The sequence below is a fragment of the Arvicanthis niloticus genome, chromosome 11 (assembly GCF_011762505.2).
Source record: "Arvicanthis niloticus isolate mArvNil1 chromosome 11, mArvNil1.pat.X, whole genome shotgun sequence".
Taxonomy (NCBI): Eukaryota; Metazoa; Chordata; class Mammalia; order Rodentia; family Muridae; genus Arvicanthis; species Arvicanthis niloticus.
Window position 1 is genome coordinate 51,008,578 of NC_047668.1, and position 22,124 is coordinate 51,030,701.

A 22,124-nucleotide genomic window follows, 5' to 3' on the forward strand; every position below is an offset into this window, starting at 1 on the left:
TAGGGTACCAAATGACACCTTCCATTCCTGAGCATTGTTATGTGAGGAAGCCTACTCTGATACCATGGTTGTTTGGGCTGCTTCTATGAGATGGAATGACTCAAAGAAAAGGGGCAACTCCAGGAATGCTGGCAGATGTTCAAACATGCATGTGCTTGCACACACAAGTGCATGCATGTGCACACTGACACAGACACACACACCCTGCAGAAGCATACACATGTACACACACACACATCTTGTCCCTCCCATAAGAGATCCTGCCCCGTTTTCCCTTCCCCTTCTTTTCCCCACCAAGGACCCTCCCTCTCTCTGCTTCCGATGAATATTTTGTTCCCCCTCTAAGTGGAATTGAAGTATCTGCACATGGGCCTTCCTTCTTCTTAAGCTTCATATCATCTGTGAGTTGTATCGTGTGTATTCTGAATTTTTGTCTAATATTCTCTTATCAGTGAGTACATACCATGTATGTCCTTTTAGATCTGGGTTACCTCACTCAGGACAATATTTTCTAATTCCATCCATTTGCCTGCAAAATTCATGATGTTCTCATTTTTAATAGCTGATTGTATAAATGAAACACATTTTCTTTATCAATTCTTCAGGACACCTGGGTTGTTTCCAGCTTCTGTCTATTACAAATAAGGCTGCTATGAACATGATTGAACACATGTCCTTGTGGTATGGTAAAGCATTTTTGGGGTACATGTTTAGTAGTGGTATAGCTGGATCATCAGGTAGAACTATTTATAGTTTTTTGAGGAACCTCCAGATGGATTTCTAGAGTGGTATTACCAGTTTGCAATCTTACCAACAATGGAGAAGTTTTCTTCTATCTCCACATTCTCACTAGCATCTGCTGTCACTGAAGGTTTTTATCTTAGCCATTCTGATTAGTATAAGGTAGAGTCTCAGGGTCATTTTGATTTGCATTTCTCTGATGATTAAGGATGTTAAACATTTCTTTAAGTGCTTCTCAGACATTTGAGATTCCTCAGTTGAGAATTCTCTGTTTATCTTTGTACCCCATTTTTAATTCGGTTATTTGGTTTTCTGGAGTCTAACTTTTTGAGTTCTTTGTATATTCTGGATATTAGCTCTCTATCAGATGTAGGGTTAGTGAAGAAATTTTCCCAATCTGTAGGTTGCCATTTTGTCTTATTGACAGTGTCATTTGCCTTACAGATGCTTTTCAGTTTCATGAGGTCCCATTTGTCAATTGTTGATTTTAGAGCCTGAGCCATTGGTGTTTTGTTAAGGAAAATTTCTCCTGTGCCAATGCATTTGAGGCTATTTCCCACTTTCTTTTCTATTTGATTCAGTGTATCTGGTTTTATGTTGAGGTCCTTGACCCACTTTGACTAGAACTTTGCACAAGGTGATAAATATCATCAATTTGTATCTTCTACATGCAGACCACCAGTTAGACCAGCAGTTTTTGTTAAAGATGCTTTCTTTTTCCACTGTATGTTTTTGACTTCTTTGTCAAAGATCAAGTGTCTATAGGTATGTGAGTTTATTTCTCCATCTTCAGTTATATTCCATTGATTATCCTGTCTGTCTCTATATGAATACCATGCAGTTTTTTAAATCACTATTGCTCTGTAGTACAGCTTGAAGTCAGAGATGGTGATTCTCCCAGAAGTTCTTTTATCGTTAAGAAATGTTTTCATTATCCTGGATTTTTTTTTCATATAAAATTGAGACTTGCTCTTTCCACATCTGTAAAGAGTAGAATTGGAGTTTTGGGTGGGATCACATTGAATCTGTAGATTGCTTTCGGTAGGATGGTCATTTTTCTATGTTAATCCATCTATTCATGAACATGGGAGATCTTTCCATCTTTTGAGGTCTTCTTTGACTTCTTCCTTCAGAGACTTGAAGTTCTTCTCATACAGATCTTTCACTTGCTTGGTTAGAGCCAAGATAGTTTGTATTATTTGTGACTATTGTTTAGGGTATTGTTTCCCTAATTTCTTTCTTGGCCCATTTATCCTTTGTATAAAGTAAGGCTATTGATTTGTTTGAGATAATTTTATACCCAGTCACTTGCTGAAGTTGTATATCAAAATGTAGGAGTTCTCTGGTAGAATTTTTGGTGTCACTTATGTATACTATCGTATCATCTGTAAATAATGGTATCTTGACATCCTCCTTTCCAATTTGTATCCCTTTGATCTACTTTTGTTGCCTACTTCCTCTGGCTAGAACTTTGAACACTATATTGAATAAGTAGGTAGAGAATTCACAGCTTTCTATTGTCCCTGATTTTAGTGGGATTACTTCAAGTTTCTCTTCATTTAACTTGATGTTGGTTGTTGTTCTGCTGTATATTGCTTTTATTATGTTTAAGTATGTTCTTTGACTTTCTGATCTTTCCAAGACTTTTAACATGAAAAGATGTTATATTTTGTCCAAGGCTTCTTCATTAACTAATGAGATGGTCATGTGAATTTTTTCTTTGAAACTTTTTATACAGTAGATTACTTTGATGAGTTTCTGTATATTGAACCATCCCTCCATCCCTGGGATGAAAACTACTTGGTTGTGGTGAATAATTGCTTTGGTGTGTTCTTGATTTCAGTTTGTGAGAATTTTATTAAATATTTTTGCATGAATATTCATAAGCAAAATTGATCTGAAGTTCTTTTCTTTGTTGGGTCTTTGTGCAGTTTAGATGTCAGAGCAACTGTGGCTTCATCAAATGAATTAGGTAATATTCCTTCTGTTTCTATTTTGTGGAATAGTTTGAAGAGTATTGGTATTAGGTCTTCTTTGAAGGTCTGGTAGAATTCTGCACTAAAATCATCTGGCCCTGAGCATTTTTTTGGTTGTGAGACTTTTAATGACTTCTATTTCCTTAGGGGTTATGGGACTGCTTAGATAGTTTACCTAATCTTAATTTAACTTTGGTACATTGTTTCTGTATGGAAAATCATCCATTTTATTTAGATTTTCCTTTTTTGTTGAGTATAGGCTTTTGTAGTAAGATCTGATTTTTTTTTTAATTTCCTCAGTTTCTGTTGTTATGTCTCCCTTTTCATTTATAATTTTAATACTGTCTCTATGCCCTTTAGTTAGTTTGACTAAGGGCTTATCTAGCTTGTTGATTTTCTCAAAAAGGAAAAAAAAAAACCTCTTTGTTGTTGATTCTTTGTAGTGTTCTTTTTGTTTCCAATTGGTTGATTTCAGTCCTGAGTTTGATTATTTCCTGCTATGTACTCACCTTAGGTGTGTTTGCATCTTTTTGTTTTAGAGCTTTCAGGTGTGCTGGAAAGTTGCTAGTGTAGCAATTTCTTTATGAAGTCACTTAGTGCTATGAAATGTCATCTTAGCACTGCTTTCATTGTGCCCCATATGTTTGGGTATGTCGTGCCTTGATTTCCATTAAATTCTAGAAAATCTATAATTTCTTTATTTCTTCCCTGGCAAAGTTATCCTTGAGTAGAAAGTTGTTCAGTTTCCATAAATATGTGGGCTTTCGTTGTTTTTGAAGACCAGCCTTAGTTAGTGGTGATGTCACAGAATGCATGGGATTTATTCTTTAAGTGAAAGATTTTCTATGATGGACAATGAGGCAGCACCTTGAATACCAAGCATTGGCATTAGGCTGGATTGTCGGACTTGGCTGTAGTGTGATTAAAATTGGGAAATGAGTGAGTTGATCTCTCTTTGCCCAGGGTATCAAGAGTTCACTGGATAGCAATTAGGGTCATCGGAGTCTTCATCTCATTATCTAATTATGACATCCGAATGTCTCTAGATTAGATAAGAACAAACTAAGAGCAAGAGCTATAGAGAGAAGATCTTATTTCAGGGCTCAGTCTGGCTTCTAGACTCAGGAAGAACCACCTGTGAGATAGGGGGAAATTCTAAACTCATTTTCTGCTATAATAGTCTAATTGCAGAATTTTCCCATAGAGAAGCTATGGACATGCTAGTTCTCTCAGGTGTGAGGTGAATGAGCTCTTCTCTACTGCTCTGGAATGCTGGGAGTTCTGCTGGCTGCTGGCCTCCAACTGTGATCTCTCTCTAAGTATCACCTTTAGTTGAAAAAGACCTCCTGTCTAAGGTTATCAGCTTCTTCCCTGGAGACTCGTTTCATCTAATGTTTTCACATGGTGTGTTGATAAATTGGACAGAGAGGTACTAGCCATGCTTTATTAGACCTCTAGACCTTTCTTCTTGCAGATAACAGATACCTGATAGAAAAGATATCCTTGGAAGAAGGTTTTATTCATTTGGCCAATGATTTGAAAGAGTAGTATCCTTGATGGTGAGGAAGACATAGCAGAACTGATAGAGTAGTAAGCCTGATGATGAAGCTCTACAAAGCTCAAAAGATCATGGGGTACAGAAAAAAAAGTGCAAGTACTCATCTGACATACTACTTCACCCTCTTTTCATTAGCATAGAACCTTAGTCTATGGAATGGTGAAACACATATTTAGCACAGGGTTGTCCTTAGAAATGTCCTCATGGTCATCTAAGAGGACTGCACTAATGCCCCAGTCATCACTGATTCTAATCAAATAAACAATCAAAAGTAGTCATATACCTTCCAGAGATTATAGAAGTTATTCCAACATCTATGAGGAATATAGACCCATAAGGATCAGGAGAGTAACACTCATAAGGAGTACCTGCTTAACATGCTGAAGTTAGAGAGGTAGAACATGGAGATGGTCAAAGGACTCATTGTAAATACATAACAATTTAACGAGGTCTCTGGGACTTGATGTAACATCTCAAGGTGGCCCTAAGAAACATGGGAAAAGCTATGGTTTATATTGTGGTGGCAAACATATGAATTCTTGCAGCAGGTGAGGGATCAGAAGGTTCCCAAAGAAGAGCATGTTAGAATATAAAGTGCCATGAAATTTGGAAAACTCACCAATTGGCTATGCTTTCTAGGGAGACCCAGAAGATGATATGTTTCTCAAAGCAATAAGAGATATAGCAGAGAAAACACCAACATCTCCCTGAACTCATTAGTAGCTGACTCTAAAGATAAAGGCTGGCAGATGAAGCATTTAGAAAACTAATAACTGATAAGGAGATCAAATTACCCACATGATAAAGTCATGGCATCAGTGTTTAGTGATCAGAAGAAAAATCTTTCAAAACTACATTAATGAAGTAAGGTCACATTGATTCTTGAGAGTATCATCCAGGTAAGTAGATACATGGGTCTGTGAATGAACATTTGCAAGAAGGAATGGTGGTTTTCATCAGGCCTGATAAAATACTTGTGGGATTAGTGCTTTCTGTTTTTACAACTGTTTGTAGGTCCTGGTTTCTAGAAGGCTTATATCAGTAAGATTAACAGAATTAAACATTGAGTTTCATTGCTACAAGGCTCTTGAATGTCATGTGTGAATAGATCAGCAGGTAAGAGAAAATTTATAGTCATGTGGGAGGCAATAGATATTGATATCTCAGGGATGGATTTTGGATAGAAAAAATAGGTTTTGTATTGGATCTTTCATGGTACTCCTTTGTCTAAGTTTAATAGTAGATGGACAAGCATGGTAGCTGTGGACTGAGGAAAGCATGGGGACTGAGATCAGATCCATTAAGAGGTTCTAGGCCATGGCAGCTCCATAGTAAGATGCTGCTGGAGGATAAGGGAATTGAGGATACAGAGTAAAGATGGAGATGCTGTATCAGTTCACATTTGAGAACAGGTGCAGTTTGTCCCACTGTTTTTAATTTTTAGAAGTTTAGACTCCTGTGTATGTTGGTGGTACTAATTTTAGAACACCCTTTTCTTATTATTTTTTAAAAATATTTTATAAACATAATTAAGTGTTATTAACAAAAACAGTGATTTTCTACATGTGGAATTTTACATGTAGTTAAAATTGTCACATATTCAAAATTCACCATTTATACAAATCGTTGCAGAATAAAATGCAGGAGATTAAATAAGAAAAACAAATGATGCTGATTTTTAAAATTAGCTACCCTTTGGGGAAATTTCATACATGTATACAATGAAATATGATCACAACTAACCAATATTTCTCCCTCAAAATTTTTCCTTATCCCTGCAACATGCCTCTTCCTAAATTCCTGTCATTTTTTTTTCCAGGAGTATAACCCACTAAATCCAGTTAGTACTGTTTCTACATGTGCACAGTAAAGGACCACACCCTTCAGCATAGGAACTACCTACCAGTGGTCACATGCTCATAAAAATTCTCTGCCCCTACCCTAGCAGATAGCTGCCTCAGTAAGATGGAGCCCAGAGATGATCTTCTATCTATGGCAGTATTTTGGCTAGCTTGATTTTGTGCAGGGCTTGCGCCAGTAACCACAATTGCTGTATGGTCTTAACTGCAACAATCATCTGATGTCTGGAAAGCAGCATGTTCACAGCACTCTTCCCTATCCCCAGCTCTTAAACTCTTTCTGTCTACTCTTCCTCAATGTTATCTAAGCCATGGTAGTGGTAGGGTTAATGTATATATCTCATTAGGGCTGGCTATGCAGTTTTCTATTCTCAGCACACTGTATCCATTCATAGACTGCTGACCACTGAAAAAAGAAGTTCCACTGACCAGGATTCAAAGTATCCACTATCTGCAGATATGAAGGTAAATATTTAGATGGCAATTTGACAGCATGCTATTTAGAAAATAACAAGAGTCTATGACCTCCACAACCTTGGGCTTTTAACCACCTTAACAGTAACAGTACCGAGAAAGAAAGTCTTTTCTTTCCACATCTTTTCCAGGAAAGCATCTGACCATGGCTTGCAGCCCTCCACACTCAGCCTTCTCTGAGATTTAGCCTTCATGGCAGAGAATCTCTTTTGTTAAGGTAGTCTGTTCTGGAAGCAGTGGTCCCTGCAAACTCATGAAGCTTCAGCCGCCTGCACTTCAGTGGGCACAATCCTGGAAGAACATTCACCCCAGCTTCAGCTTGCCTGGTGGGCTTTACTGAGACCTTTGGTATAATTTCCTTGCCTCTTAACATCTCCCATTCCACATAAAGGCTTCCTTCTCTTTCCTTCAGTTACCATTGCTGAAAACAGCACCCAAGATACCCAAGAGATCTGTTGCACTCTCCCTGCCAGCCTACTTCCTGTTTGCCCTGTCCCATGCTGCACCAATCCTTTGTGAACATTTAGCAGTATGCATGCATTCTTGTTATGATAAGAGTGTCTCCATTTAGGTGATTGTTTAATCCTATTGACTGCACTGAGGATTCCCAGGATATTTTTATATGCCTGTTGCTTCCATCTCCTTGGGAGAAGATACATTTAAGCTGTTGGGTTGTAATACTAAGCATAGTCATACTAAGCAGAAAGAAAGAAAGAAAAAAAAGTCAAATCTTTATCAGAAGAAAGCAGCAGGACACTCTGGTTTTAATAGCTTTCCTTTGGCTTGCTCCATATTCCTTAAGCTAACCATCCCAACTATTGGATTATTTTCTATCTTTTTTTTTTCTGGTCATCTTAATAGAGGAGTTATATGAATTGTATACATTTTAGAAATTTGACCTATCCATCTTTGACAGGCATGGTCTACACTAGAGGTCACTAGACTTTGTGATTTTATGATCCAGAAAGTGAACCTTTTACACTTCATGGCAATACAATTTCTGTGACAGTGTTTTGACTTTATTATTGGAGGGTGGAATATGCCAGAGATGACATGGTGTGTAAATGGATGGGAGATTCTGTGTTATAATGAGATTTAATTCATAAAAATAGCTGTTGGAATACATTTAGCCAATGTCTGGCTTATATAATTCACAGAAGTTATGAACTATGACAACTACTGTCCTCTGGCCAGAAATTAATGACCCTGTATGCTGTGTCTTTGAGATATACTATTTATTTGTTAGTTCTCCATAAAATCATATGCCCTGTGTAGGGGTCTAAGCACCACAAAGATAAACAAATAAACGTCACCTTTAGGGACTAGCTGGGATGAGGCATGGCATTCTTTAGCCTTATGATGAAGGACCCATGTAGGCCTAGAACAATGCAAATGCGGAGGATGAAGTGGGAGATTCCCCATGCCCCTCGCATCTCAACCTAGAATGTCCAGAACCCAGACTCGAACCTGGTATGTCTAGGGCCCAGCACACCCGCAGGAAAGTTGGCAAAGGGAGCTATGATAAAGCGTCTCAAATGCTATGACTTCAGACCAAATGAAGTCAGAACAATAGACATGTTTGAATCAGAATTAGGCAGAGTTAAAAGACTGGGACAATTAGGGAAGGGAAAGGACTTATACTGAAGTATAATTAAAGACTTGCCATCTAGGGGTCAGGAATTAACAATAAAAAAATTGTAACTTGAGAACTCCTTGTCTTTTTCTTGTGTGTGCTTCTCTTTCTTTGTACCCAGATCTTTTGTGCTTAAATCTTCATTAAAATAAGCATCTTTCTAGCAAATTCAAACTCTGTTTTGCCCTGAAAATCTATTCTGTGGCTAAAGAGAGAGTACTGGCTCCACCTGATTAGAGGTATCTGAACAGAGCTCACCAGGCTGCTTCCGGCAGCAGCATGAAACTATCTAAGGCCCATATCCCATGGCCAATGCAAAGAGCACAGGGCAGTGAGGTTTGTATTTTGTAAGAGAGCTGGATGATTGCCTGAGATTGACAGGTGGCTGAAATAAAACCACAGTGTTTCACAATAGCTCAGACAGCCTGCCTTCAAGTTGTTTGCTTATTTGCACCCAATTCTATTATAGTGTCAACACCAATGAGACAGAAATTTCTTTCCAATGGCATGGGGCAATACTGAATAGTAGCAGATGCAAGGTATGTATTCATTTAATGAATATAATTACTGAATATAAGTTTCTCTTTCATTGCTAAAGAAAAAGATAGTAATGTAAATTTCTTTGCTATTTTTTCAAAAGCCTAGAACCAGCAAATATCTGTAGTAAATTATTTTTGCAAGCATTTGGACTGTGAGAAGATCCAAAATGACATAGATTGGCACGAGCAAAGATTCATACTGATAAATGTTAACATCACCACAGAGGTGAACTCCCAGGACTGTTTGCAGAAAATGAGCTGGGAATTCTGGTCTGTGGGGTATTTCTTTTTACTATATCTGTTTTACTTTATTCTTTGACAATTTCATGCATGTATATAATGTGTTTTGATCCCATTTGCTCTGAATTCCCCTATCTTATTCTCTAACCACACCTCCTGATTCCTTCCATTTCCTAATATACCCTCTTCTTACTTTCATGTATTTTTAAAAATAACCTACTGATTTTAATTAAAGTATTTATGTGTGCCTTGGTGTGGGATTATTTGGTTGATCATGGCAACTTACCAATGGCATTATCACTGAATAACAGTGATTACCTAAATGGCCATCAATTGTCAATAGCTCCTCAGTTAAAGATAGTCTTCTCCCATTTAGGCTAGAATATTGATGGCCTTGATCTTGTTCAGGTAACCGCAGTGTTGTGACTTTATAAATACAAAGCAACATAATATCCAGAAGACAGTGTGTAATGTCGCTTCTCTCCATCTTCTGGCTCTTGTGTCCTTTCTGGCCCTTCTCCCATGTTGTTCCCTAAGCCCTGGGATGGTTTAGTTCCAATTCCAATCTTGTACTTAATTTTGTGAGCTTAGCTGTACAACTTCTTTCTTCTTCTCATCTCAGTATAATCCAGGGGCTTTATTTATCCTGTAATGGGTGCTAAGCAAATGGTTTCAATGTTAGCTACAATGGGAGTTAGGAATGACCTAAAAGTCTACAAAGGAAAAAGCACTATAATATATTATTTCCTCCTGGTATAAAATGGCTATCATGTTGCCATCATGGTGGAACAGGGATAACCTTGGCAGCTCTAATCAATGCAAGAAAATAAGTATATTGTATAGAACAACTTTGCCTATAGTGATGGTAATAAGAATGTTAACTCTCCCTAGTAGGAAGAAACAGGGATATTCACCAGATTATGACCCGGGATTTTATGAATCCTTTCTGCCTGTCCTGAAGCTGCATGTTTGTCTTGGGAGGAATACAAGTAGTAGTGCAGGGGAGGTGGACATTTTGCTAAAGATGCAACTCAAGTATTGCAGCTTTTATGAGGTCATTACCTATGGCAGCATAGGATTTTAAGATGATACAGGTGTTTTGGGGTCACCTACACTTCTGGAAGTAATCCAGATAAACTCATTAGTTAACCAAATTGCACTTAGGTAGTATTATTTTATTGGTTTGATGCTAGTACCGCTTCTAAGTAGATGGGCATTTGGTCATATCTTCACTGAGAAAATAATGTAACTTAAGACTCGGAGATCAGAAGGTAAAACCCACAGGGTGAACCATTTCTCTTCAACTTGAATGCTTGAATACTGTGAGATCATGTCCAGAGGTCCCCTGTGCCTTCACTGCTCACCTTGCTTTGACTTTGCAAGTGTTTATTACACAGTGTCTAGTCATGGGCAAAGACATGTTGGCCAGCTCAAAGCCAGTTATAAACCTGTACCCCATTTATAAACCTGAGAAAAGTCAGCTGTTGAAACTGTATGTTTCCCAATGGGGAAGAGTTTTGCATAAAGTCCTAGCTGGATAGTCACTCCCCAGACACTGGGGATAATTTCAGATTCCCTGGAAATTCTGACTGTAGGGAACATAGGACTCCTGCTGACATGCAAATCATTTTCTTCATAGGCACTACCTTATCCTTCAAAAAGTCTTTCTCTATTTAATTTTCCTCTACCTGCTTGGGTCTTAGGCCTGGATTAATTATATATATATATATATATATATATATATATATATATATATATATATATCACACAAAGTGTTTTCTCCTCTAAACTGATAGCTATCAAAAGTGACATATGATCATTTCCATTTTTTGCAACACCTGTCACAGAATTGTGATTGACCCCAGAACAATTTAGAGATGCCTTAGGCTGTACTTCAAGTTGCCAAGGGAAAGGAGGGGACACTTCTGTATTCTTTACTTAGTCACGGTGGCTAGTACAGAAACTAAGACAAGAGAGGGTGAGAGCTTCAGGTATCCCATGAGCAATTTCTTGCATCTACCAGCATCTTTAAGTTGGCCTTAATTCCTGAGTTCTGAGGATCTAAAAAGTATGCACATAAGGTGTCTGTCCTGAATGAATTCATTTTATACCAGAAGAAAAAGAAACATAGTCATAATACCACATACCAGGTATACCATCACAGCCACCTTAGTTAAGTGCTGTGAGAGGCAACTCTCTGAGTGCATTCTGAGTCAGGAACAAACATGTAGACCTCATTCGGAAGCATGCCAATTTGAGGGTTCTAGAGACCCATCTGTGGGCAAAATAAGGAAACCTGTGAGAAAACTCATGCTGAGGAAAGAATGATGAGGTGAGGGTAGGATGAGATTTGTCTTACTAAGAACCTTCAGTCATGGTGGAGTAATATCCATTGGCCACAGAAGGGTGAGTAGAGAGAAGGGAGCACAATTTAGACTCAATGCCCCATATGTATGACTCTCTGGAGAATAGGCCACTTTACTGGAACACTCTAGAATGTTACAATGAACTCTCAATGTTTTATAAAAGCTAGATTTGGGCATCATTTTCCAGTGACACAGATGTGATATTTGAAACTGGCCATAGTAGAGGTAGTTCACCTTGAAACCTCTAACAACTGCTAGTCAAGATAATATTTTTGTCCCCTAGAAAGCTGGCTATTAAACATTTGCAAACATTCCCCATATAGGACACAACCAAGAAGCTGGAAGAAGTCTTTGTGTTCCAGTTTCCTCTCTGTTTCTGTGATAAAACTCTTACAAAAAGAAACTTATAGAGGAATCAGTTTATTTTGACTTGCAGAAGCCACAGAAGAACACTGTTTGGTGATTTGGTTCAAAAGCCATTCCATTTAGCTTTTCTTACATATCACAGAACCACCGGCCTAAGGAATGACTCCACCTTTGGTGGGATGGGCACTCCCATGTCAATTAAAAATTAAGACAACCTCTCACAGATATCTACAAGACATTGTAATCTGAGTAATCCCTCCAACAACTGTCCTCATTGATTCATTTTAAAAACACTTGATTTACGACATTCTTTTCTTCTGTTGATTTAAAGTTTAATACTTACAGGCAAGAATATGTTATTAGGTCACCTGAGTTTATGATCCTGGGACATAGGAACATACATTTAACTCAGAATAAGCTATCTCTTATTCCTTTGGGGAAAAAACATAGGGGCAATTTTTGTTTCACAAAAAACCTACGGTGCGTTAGACTTGATGAGTCCAGTGTGGAGATTTGGCAGATGAGGAGTACCTGAGGTGGGAGATGTACACTGCCGTGCTATTTGTCTCAAGCTAGTCTCCCTTGCTTAAGTGCCTACTTCTCTTCCATAAAAACTTTATGCCCATGAGTGATGTCATGGTTTATACAGGTACATGATGTCTTTTAACGAACTGCTGAAAGCACTGAACAATAAAACTAATGTTTATGTGACCTGTCACTTTATTCTTCATTATGATAACATACCAGAAAGAAACAGGCAGAAGGATATATTTTTATCTGATATTTTCTGATTGTAAAAGACCTCAAAATTGAGAATCTGAGAGATATTTTTCACTTCATGACCAGCTAGGATTAGAGATGACAACAAGAAAGATCCTGGAATAATATACTCTCAAGGGGCCCCCTCCAGTGACTTCTCTCTTTCAGCTAGGTTCTACATCTAGAAGCTTCTACAGTCTTCTAATTCTACTCTATTGTCTGGGGAACAAATGCTCAAAACATGAGCTAGGCAGAACATTTTAGATTCAAGCACAGCATTCCCCATTCTGTGGTCTGAATATATGTTCTTGAATATATAAGTTGGAATTGCATCCCCAGTGTGATGGCAGTGTGGCCATTGCAAGCTTATAGAAAAGAAAAGCAAGTTTCAGGAAAGATAAGGGATATTTGGGGTCCAACAGGGTGTGCTCCAAGTAGCACAGTGCTTATCCTCTGAGTGATGTCTCTTCTTCATTCAGCTCTACCACACCCATAATGTTTATCCCAGACACATGACATGCCTTTCAAGATACAATTTAACAAGCTGTGTTATATTTGTTCAACCTTCATCCAGAAATTGTTCCAAAATGTCTTAGACAATCAAGGAGTAGGAGAATGTTGAACTAAAAGATTGTAAACCTGGTCTTTGCCATAACTTACAGTTCAGCTTTCACTAATTATCTATAGCATTTGGAATTCCTAGCTCATTTTTTTTGTAGCCTTCTCATTGGGATCTCACTGATAGGCATAATCTCTGCCCACACTGTAATAGTACTGAGGATCACGTAGCAAGCCTCAGGCATTGAGCTTAACATCTGTTTCCATTTTGAAGTCTCACCCACAAGCTATCACCTGCCTCTGTCCATGTGAAATCAAACCCCTGTTTGTATCTTCTAGATCTAGATAACCTTTAAAGTTCAGGTGCCATTTTGGTTTGCCCATTTATCAATGGTCAGCTTTACTTGACATTTTTATCTCGATGAGCTTAATATTGTAGATTTCTGGGCGAAGGGATGAAGCCTGTGGTGAGAGCTCAGAGCAACATGGGCTTTTAATAATTTTCAGCAAAGAAGGTAGAAACAGATCACACCCAGAGATTAAAGAGCTGAGCAGTCCCAAAGTACTACAGTGATAAGGTTAGGTAGCTCCTTGTTCTGAAAGCAGAGAGAAGGAATAACCACCCAATTTCAGGGAGAAATAGGAGATTTTGTGAATAATGCAGTGTATGTGTGATATATGGATGATAACATAGGGATGGGTATTCATGAACAGGAATATACAGCTAATCCCAGGAAAGCCAGAGACACAGTTAGGAAAATCCCAGCACAACTGCAGCATAGTCTAAGAGGAAGTTACAAGAAAAGTCTATACTGAGCTGTTGTGCTGGGCACAAAAAGTAATATAGAGACAGTGGTGGGTCAGGTCCAAACAAGACATATTTGGACTTTTAGTTTAGAAATCACTGACTTTGGTTGGAAATTGATTTGTATTTAAAGCAATCGTAAGAGACAGGTGACTGGGTGGGAAGCTGTGACAGTTGTAAGGGAGAAAAATGATGAGCTCAGTCAAGGAAGTGGGGAAAGAGAGAGAATGGGCAGAGTGAGAGAGTCTTTAGGAGGTTTCCAGAAAAGGACTTGGTGACTGGTCCATCAAGGGGATGATGGTGTGGTCAAGGCTGGTGACTCAGTTATCGGACAAAAAGTTCAAGATGATGATCCATGCCTGTGATAGGGCATCTGGTAAAGGAATGAATGTTTTAGTTTTTGCTTAACTTTATTTGGGAGAAAAGTTTGTGTTTACATGAACTGAGGTATGTGACAAAGCCAGAGGTAGTTGGAAAGTTTGGTCTGAGAACCAAAGAGTAAAAGAGATCTCCAAGAATAGGTCTCAGCATAGACTCAACATCTACAGGACAGAGTTAGGTTGATGAGCACTTAGAAGGAGATGACAGAGGACAGAAGAGAAAGACTCCAAGAGAATATGGCATCATAGAAGCCCAAGAGAGGACATCTTAGGATAGACAGATCTCTGAACAGTATCAACTCTGTGCCCTGCCATGTGCTGCTCCATATTTCAGGGCCTCTTGATTTTGTTGCAACCTCAATTGTGTGTCCAAGGAACGTTAATGCAGGTAAGCTGAAAGAGTGGTCTGCACTTCTGGCTATTGTGGAACCCAGAAATCCCCACAGTTAACATTCTAGAAGAAAAGCAGGATTCTTGGGCAACTGCAAAGGTAACATCCTTTCTATTTATCATTTTACTTATTTTAAAATAATTATAGAATGCCTATTGATCTTTAGACTCTGTGCTCTTGGTCAAGAGAAGCAGTGGCAGCTTTAATTAGGGAGTGGAGAGGAAGATAAGTACAGAAGAAGGGAGAGGAAGGTAAAATAACAGCAAGGTTACTTAAAAAACTCATAAGGAATTGTGTTATTAACTATCTACTTAAAAACTTTAACACACAAGTCTGCTTATAAATAAAAAAAATATTTAAATGAAAAAAGTTTATCTGAGCTGAAAATGTTTCCTATAAGAGCCAAATACCTTCTAAAAAAAAAAAAAAAAAAAAAAAAAAAAAAAAAAAAAAAAACCATGTACCATACAATGTTTCCTCAGAGGTGGAAAGTCTTTATTTCTGAAGACACCATGCACTTCAGACACAAGGCCCAGAGACCTCTGGGCTAGAACCAGATTGGATGTCTCTTTCCCAAGAACATTCATGGTTCCAGAAGAAACCATGCAAGCTTTCATAGGAGGGAAGCAACTAACAGTCCTTTCCAACTCTGATACCTATGAACCACAATAATGACCAGCATGGCACAGTAACAGTAAGTGTACAGTAGGGGCAGTGTAGATGGTAACCAATAGCTTCCTATTAGATTTAAGACTTGCTCAAGAAGAGAGAAATCATAGCTAATATTGGAACTCAGCCAACACTCAAGAATAATCAATGTTCTTGGAGGAAACCATATAACCAGCACTTTATTAAACAAGTACAATCCCTAAGTCTACTCTGTTTTTTTTTTGTTTTGTTTTGTTTTTTTTTTGTTCTTATAACTACAGATAAGTGTATTCCTCACCTCTCATCAAGGAAAGTTCTCTTTTTAACTGATGGAGCTCATTTCAGAAATCCACAACTAATGAAAATGTAGAATTGTGGAGCCCAGTTCGAATGAACACTACAAAAAACTCTGCACATAAGACTCAGGGAACACTGAGGAAGAGAAGATGGAAAGGTTGTAGGAGGTACAGAATTAGGAAAGTTGCCATGAGATCACATCTCCTAGTGATGTCAGAAGCTACACGCATAAAGTCTCACCAGCATGACTGCCTAAACATGAGCTGAACAAGGACAATAACAATAGACATGCCAAAGTGGATTGGAGAAAGCCCATGAGGCCTCAATCCTAGACAAAGAGCTACAAGGAACTAAGAGATGGGTTAGAATAAGATAAACACTTTCCCACAGGGAAAAGTACACCAATGCTAAATGTTCATCCAATACTAAATGTTCAGCTGTGAAAACATAAATACAAGTAACATTATGCAGACTGAGCAAGTTATATTGGAGAGAGAGGGGGAGGAGGAAGAGAGAGAAGAGAGAGAGGGAGGGAGGGAGAGAGAACAATTAATATAAAAAAACATGAATTTGAAAGAGAGCAAGGAGATGAGTATATGAAAAAATTTGAAGGAAGGAAAAGAAATAAGGGAATGAAAGATGGATGTGATTATAATTTCAAAATAAAAGGAAAACAAAGGTGAGTATTGCAGGGAGGGGTACTGGAGAGATGGCTCAGAATTAAAGACCTGCTCTGGTTCCCAAGCCTTCGGCAGTTCATAGCCACACCCAATCCTGTGGAACCCTTCAGCCCTCTTCCTGCCTTTCTGGCCAGGACACTCATGAGAAGCACTTATATATGCAGATAAAACCCACTCATACACATAACAAAATAAATCTAAGGCAAAAAAAGGAGATGTGTTGCATTTATCTGGTAGTTGCTATGGAAAAGTTGTAGATTGGAGGTTTGATGGTAGAATTAAAGAAGGCAAAGAGATGTAGATCTGGGTCTCGTGTTCAATGTGAGTGGTGTGAATGGTGGGGCTTGGAGATTGCTCAGCAGAAGAGAGGAAGAACAGCCTTTTCTTGCTGGGTACAAGATGCTAAAGAAAACAGCTCTTGACGACCACTAATGATTCTCCCTGGCACACCAAATGTTAGACTTGTCAGGTGGCTTCTTTGTTCGCTTATTTAATTATTTATTACTGGTCATCCCAGAGGATGTTTGTACCTCCTCCTCCTGATTTCTCAGCAGAGCACTCAGCTTTTCCAAACTCCTGATTTTAGGGCTGATCGTGTTTCTTCTCTCCCTAGAAAAGGACTATTTGCATGTTTTTATGAGTCTTATTACATAGCTTTATGACTTGTACATGTAATAACAGAGAGCCAGACATTCATGGTATGTGTCTCTGGAGACATCATCAGCTAAACATAAAAATGTAAATCTATTTGGAAAAACACAGGCCAGTTATTGAGAGTAAAGCCAGCACAACATGTGTCCCCTGTGAATGATTAGCAAAGGCCCAGTGACATGCACATCCTCAGCTCAGACGGACTCTGCAGACCATCTGGAAACACGTGACACTTAATAATGCAGACTAATAAAATCAGCCCAGATCCCACTTACAAATGAAATAAACTGGAGAGTGAGGGATTATAGTGATCAAGAGAGAAAGGAAATGTTTTCTGCACACTTGAAGCATAGCTAGCGACTAGGAGGGAGCAAGGAAATGGCTAGAGATACATGGGCTCATTTTGTAAATCCTGAGCAATGCTAGACATTTGAAAATGAGAAAGTGTAGATGCCATGGGGTTGATTTCGTAATACTGACCTGTCAAAACCCTCTAGGAATGAGCGTAGTTTCTCTGAGAAACAGATATCACTATCTAAAAATGTTTCCTATGAAGCAATAAGACAGTTTTCAACCCAACAACATCATGTTAAATGGCAAAGGATATTCTCTGCTCTGTCACCCCTTGAAGCTACAACCAAAGAGATAAAAAGGAAAGAAAGTTGAAGTCAAAACCAGGGGTCATTTGCTGCAACCCAGTGGGACCATTTCTTCAGATAGGGCAATCAGGGAAGCTGGACACTGCTCATTTTATCAGCCTTTCCTCTTAAACTCTTATAGGACTTTCACGAGCAATTAAGGCCATTATTTGTCTGACTATAAAACAGGGAATCAAGAACCTTGAAATTTTATGTCACATATAATTGAGAGGCAATTCAGCTGGAAGGACTGTGGCTGGGAAGTAAAGAAAGGAAGAATTTGGAAGTTCCACGTTGAACTCTGGTGCTGATGTTGGTTCTGGGTGAGCTTTAGGGCTAACTGTTCTGTGGCTGATTGTTCTGCCACAAGACCAAGCAGGAACTCTAGGCAAGGCTGGATGCTTTCTCGGGGTCAGATCTACCCTTAGAAGTATGTATCTGCTTCTCCAGCTCATTCACTGAGTTCTGGGATTAATTTCTACCACAATTTCTCTGTCGTGGTGCATTAGTGAGATAACCTTGAACCTATTTTGGCATGGACTTGTTTCAGTTTGAAACATTTTGTCAGGATCAGAGTGTTATCTTAGAAGGTGCTTCCCTAGGCTTGTCTGGAAGCCTAGGGAAAGAAAGACAGATTGACAGAGGGAGGGAGAAAAGAAGTCAGGCAGGCAAACAAACAGGCAGGACGGAAACAAAGAAACAAGGCCTAGAAAGAAATGGTGGAAGAGAGAGACCATTCAGTAGTGGGATTACTCTTCCCATCTTCATCCAGAGTTACTCCATATTGTAGCAAGATGCATATAACTGTCTCATGTGCCACATAAGCAAACCATCCTCCTCATGTCTAGACAGTATCTACTAAAAGCAGAATAATCATTTGTGAAGAACAAAGATGAAGTGCACATGACCATCATCTTCATAGTCTGGTTGTATTCACGCCTGACATTGTCTGGACCTACAGCTAACACTGATCATGTTCTGAAACAAGGTTCCCACTAACTTTATTGTAGACTCATAAAGTAGAACATTGGTGGGCAGTGGCTTAGAGATTTTCAGTGCTTAGCTCCATGTAAGTATTCCAGGATCCCATGTATAACCCCAATAAACTTACTCATTTTACCAACCTGAGATTGTTTCTATCTACTTTGCTCTTGAATATTGCTTCATCAGAACTGAAGGAAAGATTCATTTGTCTACCCAGGAAAGTCTCTCAATGAACTGTCCAGGTCAGATGCTCTACTTGAATGTCACTGGAATAAATGCAAATGCCTGCAGGATTCACTCAGTACCTGTTGGGAGCTCAAAAGGAGATTCTACTTCGTCTTTTCTATCTTCTAGAGGCTACTCCATTTGTTGGCTTATAGTCTCTTCCTCTGTCTTCAAAGCCTTCCTGGTCTATCTGAATTGTGTCATGCCATCAACTCTGAAGTTTTTTCTTCTTCCATTTTTAAGTACCTCTGAGATTACTTTGGGGCTACCTAGAATCCAAAATAGTTTCTATTTTATGGTCTGTAATTTTTATCTTCAGTTATATCTGCAACTTCATTTCCCCCTTGTCATATATTTTAATATATTCACATGTTCTGAAGACCAGGTTATATGTAACTATGGGGGAAACTATTATCCTGCTTCCCACATGAGGTCTAAATTGTTTAAGTCTTCATAAAACAAAGAAAGAGAAAATAGAAATTCAAGTCCATGAAGCTAATGTCCTACATTTGGTCATTAGTATTGGCTGTCAGCATAGCTTTGTGATTAATATTGTTTGATCCCTAAAGTTTCCAGGATTACCTAGGTGTTGAGGTCCCCTGATTCCAGATCTTCTAAACTATTTTCCTGAGTTTTGTTACCTGGACTGAACTGTATACTAGACACTTGACTAGCCCAAGACATCATCTTTAATATTGTATTTCATCTCTCTTTCCTTCTCCTCCCTTCCCCTCCTCCTATCCAGGGGATATAAAAAACAAAAGTTCCCTTCATAGATCACCTACATAGACTTACCAAGTTCTTCTACAGTTGCCTTCCTAAATATCTGGACACATGTTCTTTCCTGAGTGTCATACTGTTATAATGATCACTATGGTTTCCTGGCTCCTGGCATTGACTAACCATAGCCTTTTCCCAGGCTGGCTTCTCAGATCTCTATTTCTTATATCAAATCTTTGTAGACACTTCCAGAGTACTTAGTAGCAAATGCTACTCTTGAACTATAAACAGTTGCCTGTTTCCCAACCCTAACTCTCCAACTATTCCCAGCCTCTTTATGTCTTTAAACTCCTTTGCTACACACTTTAAACCATTGTATTTAATGCCATCCAGGTGCTAACTGCCATACTCTATAACAGTGGTTTTCAACCTGTGGATCTCAACTCCTTTGGGGGTGTCAAGCAAGCCATTCACAGGATTAACCTAAGTCCATAGGAAAACACAGGTATTTATGTTATGATTCATAAAAGTAGCAAAATTAAGTAACAATGTAAATAATTTTATAGATTGGAGTCACCATGGTATATGAAATTGTATTAAAAGGTCACAGCATTAGGAAGGTTGAGAACCACTGCTCTAGAACCTCACACATGTGTGTTAGTCCTTTTCAGTGAACTGGAAACCCCTCAATGGTAGGACTGGGTCTGTAGCTCTACTAAAATTCTCTAATGTCTAGTAAGAAAACCCCACAGAGGCTTAGGAGATAATTGATGAAATATCTGCACATTCTTTTCCAGTTTATATTTCTTCTGTTTTTTTTTTTTTTTTCAGAGCTGTTTATCACTGTAGAAGTAGCTTCCAAATAAGCGCAAAGATCTGACTTTGATGGTAGCCAGAACCTCTCTGCATCTTGCCCAGTCAGACTATTTATTGCAAGGCACCCCACTCACACACACTTGGCTCAGAATGAAGGGTGTTCCTATTGTGGCTACAACTACCAATTAAAGCTAAGTCTGAAACTTCTAGTTTTCTGGAAATTACTGCCAGGCAGGTATCTTCTACAGGCACATGTTGTCTGATCTTTACAGTTTATTCTCTTGAATTTTTCTTTTTTCCAATGCTCAACTCTTCAAAGGATCACCTGACACAGCTCCTTCCATTTGTAGGTGAGTGAGCCTTGGACAAAGACTGATGTCAGGTGTGTGAAGGGTACAGCAGGGTTAGGGCATCCTACCTCCAGGGAGAGCTTTGTTGATTTTACGAGCCATTTCCATATTATCCTCAGGAGCAGAGGACGGTTTAAGATGGAATGGAAGATTCTTTTTTGTAAAACGATCCTCTTGGACTAACTCATGTAACCTTAACTTTGCAGGGATTTCTACCTTCTTTAACTAATGTTAACTCCTACTGCGAGGGTATCATAGTCCTAAGTTTTTAAATCATTAGTTTAATTTTTTTTCTGTTACAATTACAAAAATACTCAAACTTGTACTGTATAAACACTTTATAAGATGTCATTAAGTTAATTATACTTGCAAGAGGTTCCTTAATGTTGTATTACTAATGAGCCATCTTCAACATATATTATCTTCATTTTGCCTGAGTTTTGTATGTTGTAAGATGTTTTTATGACATTTGAAGATTGTGTCCTTCATAAGTGAATGTGACCACCACTGACCACAGGCATTTATAGTAATGTTCTATAGTAACAACTTATTGAGGATATTGGGGAGATGGCTCAGCTCATAAAGGTACCTTTTGTGCATCATTCCTGAAAAGGAACCCAAAACCAATGAATGTGAAGGAGAGAACCAACTACACAAAGTTGATCTCTGGCCTCCACATACATGCCGTGATAGATGTGCTTCCCCCATACATGAACACACACCCGCATACACACTTCCATATGTCATAGGAAAGCTGACTGAGTGTGAGGTGAGTGGTTGAGGAAGGATGGGCTCTACTACCTCCCTGGCAGGGTAGCCATGGGTACTAATTACATTCTTGTATTTGCAGGGTTGCATGGTTAAAGCAAGAGCTATGCCAGAGAAAAGATCCAAAGTGAGGAAGGTAAGAGTAGAGGGTAGAAGCAAAGTCCATCTCCAGACAGAGCACTGTAAGCCTGCCCACCATCCCCCAACATCATTCACAGACAGTGCAGAAAAGGATCCAGACAACAAAACAACAGTACCACAGCCAACAATTCTCACACAAGGAAAGCTGGGACTAAATTATAGGCTGTAAATCTCAGGCTTTGAAGATCAAGAGGCAGAATTTGCAGGTCTCTGCACTACCCCCACATTTCTCTGCTGCTTGAAATGTTGACAGGCATTGGGCCTGGCTGCAGGCTTAGCACACATTCAGGGGCACATGGGGATGCTTGCGTTCCTTCATCAAAGCACTAGGATTAGATTTGTCTGTTTTCTAGACAAGAGCTGAGGTCTACATTTTTATATTTATTTAGTATGTGCACTTGTGTTCACATGTACATGCAACAGCACATGTGTGTTAGTAGGAGGGCAACTTATGAAAGCCATTTCAGTCCTTTCACCATGTGGAATGGAACCCAAGTTGTCACACTTACCTGCAGGCAACCCCATTGGATGAGCTACCTTGCCAGCCCAAGGTTCAGCTTT

General features: G+C 38.8%; 1 long non-coding RNA gene across 1 annotated transcript in view; it reads left to right on the forward strand.

Moving 5' to 3' along the window:
- The window catches only part of LOC143443971 (uncharacterized), an 83,537-nt gene that overhangs the window by 49,610 nt on the left and 11,803 nt on the right, over positions 1–22,124 (forward strand). Inside the window, exon 2 of the long non-coding RNA XR_013113429.1 lies at positions 8,711–8,780. This is a non-coding gene — a long non-coding RNA (uncharacterized LOC143443971). The remainder of the gene's footprint in view (positions 1–8,710; positions 8,781–22,124) is intronic.